This window comes from Lactuca sativa, chromosome 6 (genome assembly GCF_002870075.4).
Source record: "Lactuca sativa cultivar Salinas chromosome 6, Lsat_Salinas_v11, whole genome shotgun sequence".
NCBI classification, from domain to species: Eukaryota; Viridiplantae; Streptophyta; class Magnoliopsida; order Asterales; family Asteraceae; genus Lactuca; species Lactuca sativa.
The window spans coordinates 43,338,734-43,343,071 of NC_056628.2; positions in this window are offsets into that span (position 1 = coordinate 43,338,734).

Sequence of the window (4,338 nt, forward strand, 5' to 3'; positions counted from 1 at the left end):
TTTTTCGAGCCAAAACTCTGCCCGCGTGAAGCATGATTTTTGAGAAAACATCTAGGTTTCATCGAAAAATATTATTTTAAGAGACGAGGTGCTGCCCATTTATCGTCTTATCAAGTGAATGTGTGGTCACTTTCATCTTACACATAGATATGAATTATTTTATATAAAATACGTGCTATGTGAATATATATTATTTGTTTATTTGATATGGATGTTGAATGAATGATTTATACAGGTTTTAAATGATTTAAACTGTATATGTATTTTATACCTATAATTATGATGGGTAAAAGATAGGTAGATTAAAGATGAGATAAATGATGAGCGATGAAAGATGAGTGATGATATATGAGTGATAAAATATGGTGAGAAGCGATGAGCTAAGCGATGGCTCCGTCATTCAACAGAGTATGGATGACAACCATGGAATATTCTAGATGGTCCGTGGAACACTAGCAGACTCACAACCTATAGGTGTTGTGAACTATATGTTCATCAGATGTACTCTAAAAACCCATTGACATGTATTGCAGGTGGACTCCTGCAAATAATATTGTCGATAAATGTCAGCTATGGACTTAGTGTCTGTTGTAAAAACTCTGGCGACGATGTGAATTCGTGCCTATTCCTTTGGAGGAATCCTTAGGAATGAGTGAAAGATGATTCTTAATAAATGAGAGCTATGGACTTATCACATGTTGTATAAACCCTAGCAGCTATGGACTTAGAGCCTGTTGTAAAAAAAACCCTAGCGACGATGTGACTTCGTGCCTATTCTTTAGGAGGAATCCTTAGGAATGAGTGATAGATGATTTTTAGGGTAAATTCTTAAGAAATAAATAAGATAATGGGGATGAGTAATTGGGTTAATTGTTTGATAATAAAACATAATAACTTTAATATTGTGGGTTGAAAACCCTATATGCTCACCAGGCTCCCAAGCCTGACCCACTCAAGTTATTTTTCTCACAGGTGTCGATACGAAGCTACGTTAAACTGAGAGATTAAAGGAGATGTAAAATCACTAGTGGAAATGAATGTAAGTTTTGTTTATGCTGATGTTTTGTATTGACGATGGCATCCTAAAGTTTAAAAATGAATAAAATACATTTCCTCATAGATGATTTGATAATATATAATCATGTTTTTGGGAACAAATTCCGCAACATCTTTTGGAAGATTACTCTGATTTTATTTTAAAAGCATAAACTAAATCGGTCTTTTCTGTCCGAGAAATTGGGGGATGTCACTGTTGGTATCAGATAATTGGTTTAAGCAAACTAGGAATTTGTAGGATTTCTAGACTTAAACTTAGAATGCTAAGTGATGATTGTGAGATGAGTGTCTACCATATTTTAGACACGAGCACTAGTATATTTTAGGAAAGATTCCTAAAATGATTTTATGTGCTAAATGCTATATGTTTGCCATATATGCCATTATTTGTTTGGATCTATGGTCTATTGCCGACTGGATCTGGAAACCTTATGTGTTCAGGATTCTAAGCGTATGACTACGTTATTAGAATTAGCATGTAACATTTCAGAGTAATAAGGATCTAAATTCGCCTAATTTGGTGTATAGATCATAATGGCAAAAAACCAAAGTGGAGCTGGAAATGCAAACAGAAATCAGCAACCTCAACCCCAAGTGATGGAAGAAGTGCCTATAGTAGAAGTTGCACCTAAGCCAATTACAATGGCCAGAGTACAAACGATGATCCAGATGATGTTGGATCACCAAATAGAGGAAACAAGGTGTTTACTTCAACAGAACCAAGAGGAACTTTTGGTGCCTGTTGAGCAGCCGGAATTGAATGTTGGACAATCAGAAGGAGGAAACTGCAGTGGGGCTATTGGTCAAGCCAACCCACCGATAGTTAGAAGAAACCATCAGAATGAAGGAAATGACGGACGTGGATGCAAGTACAAGGATTTTATGGCATCCAAACCATCGTGCCTATCTGGAAGCCCGACACCGGTGGAAGTCATGAACTGGATCTTCGAAATGGAGACAATGTTTGAAAGTTGCGAGTGTAGTAACATGTCGAAGACCGCTCTCACAATACCTCTGTTAAAATCTGGAGTAGTGAAATGGTGGAAGTTACTATCTAATTCGATGCCTAAGGGAGAAGCTAGTAAGATGTCTTGGGAGGATTTTCTGGTACAACTGGAGATGCAATACTGCTCTGAGCAGGATCTTCTAGAAATCAACAACGAGTTCCAGAATCTGAAGAAGGGAAAAATGAGCGTTACTGAATACGCTGCAAGTTTTATATAGAAAATGAAGCTTGTTCCATACCTAGTTCCAACCGAACTCTCCAAGGTTAACAAGTTTTCCTACGGATTACCAGCGGACTTTGGTCCGATGGTCAAGCAAGCAACCACTCTGAAAGCCGCCATCTGGGCCGCTAAGAATGTAAAGACCCAGATAAAAGAAAAGGGTCTAGAAAAAGATAAGGTAGTAGAGAAGAGGAAGTTTGAAGTATCTTCAACGTCCAACGAGAGGAGAAAATTCTCGAAGTCTGGAGAAGGTGAAGCAATATGGTGCGATAAGTGCAAGAAGAAACACTTGGGAAAATGTAGCGAAGAGGCGATATGTTTCAAGTGTGGAAAGTCTGGGCATTATGCCAACGAGTGCACCTTCAACAAGAAGGTGTGTTTCGGATGTAACAAAGAAGGTCATATTTCTAGAGACTGCCCAAAGAAAAACGAAGCAACAAGGCCAAATGCACCACCAAAGCCAAGGGCATTCCAAATGATCCTCGATGAAGAAGATAACAACGTGGGGAATCAAGGATGAGGACTTTAACATCTATAAAGTAGTTGTAATAACATGTGGTGTAGCCTATTAGAGGTATAGTATAGGTTGAACTTGAAAATTTTTGTAATCATTTCAGAAAGTAATATAAAGCTTCATTTTGTTACCTAATGTGTTAAATGATTATGTGAAATTCTTGAAAGGTGACTTGGAAAAAATGCGAGACAATACTTGGGACAAGTATGAGTAGGTGTGAATAGTAGTAGAGGCCTATACTACTGGAAGCACTAGACTCACACTTGGATCAGGGAAAGTCACAATGTTACCAAGAAGCTAGTAATTGATTTCATTTTTGTTCAAGTATATCGTTACCATTGTTTTGGTAATGACTAAGAAGATGATTGATATTCCGACCCTAAAGGTCATATCAAATCTTGTCCGACATAATACGCTGAGCATGTGCAGGATTGAGCACTGCTTGCGGTCGAGAAGTCCAAAAGTTAGATACTTGTTCGAAGGAACAAAGAAGTCACGGTTTTACCTAGGATGAAGAGAAAATGTATGGAATCATTATACAAGCCCTATTTCGTTGATGATTCCGAGACGTAAACATCCTAAGGGGAAGATAATTGTAACGCCTGTAGATCCGGGCTAGTCAATTTAGAGACGATAAGCGTTGAGAATGACTTTTTGATAGAAGATTATTTAGAATGAATAATCTTAACCAAGTTGTAGTCGTCGTGACAAGGATTCCAAATGTATAAAGAACGCCGAAATCCGAGTTATGATGAAGAAGTTATGACCTGTCGAAGTTTTTGCGACAGAACCGACACGACGTTGTGTAACATAAATAGTGAAGTTTATGATGGAACGATTTTTAGTCTTAGTGATCTAAACGAAAATCGTAGTGTTCATTAAATTGAGAGCATGCATAAAAAGAACAACCAAAAGACAGAAGAAAACGGATGTCAGATGAAGAAGTTATGAATTTTTAACAGACTTTTTTTGTCCCGGCCTGTTAAAAATATAACATTAAAAATAAAGTCAAAATTAGTCGACGGAGTCTAAACAAAAGTTGTATAGCATAATTTCACCTACGTGTGCATATAAAGAACGTCAAGAATGGAGCTCGTATGCGAAAGATAAAATTTTTTGAAGTTTATGGCACAATTTCTGAGGCAGGACTGGAGGAGTACGCCCAGCGTACTCGAAAACAAGGTCAGGAGCCGGCCACGTTGCTTTCCTTCGTATATCGACACGCATCAGCCATATCCGAGGCCCGGGTTCCGAACCAGTGCCACGTCTCTTGGTACGCCCCGTGTACGAGGTGTACGCCCTGCGTAACGAACGCCCAGCGTACCGAGGATCAATCCCTTACTATAAATAGCAAGCGAAGCTCTCCGGGTTTAGGTTACAAACTCTTACACTTTCTCACTCTCTACTCCTTTTATAGCCAGTCTAAACCACCCCAAACCTCTTAACACCCGAAGCAATCCTGGAATGCCCCGAAGATCCTGAGAAAAGAGTTTTTCAAGTTGAAACTCTGCCCGCATAAGGCCCGGTTTTCAACAAAAATCC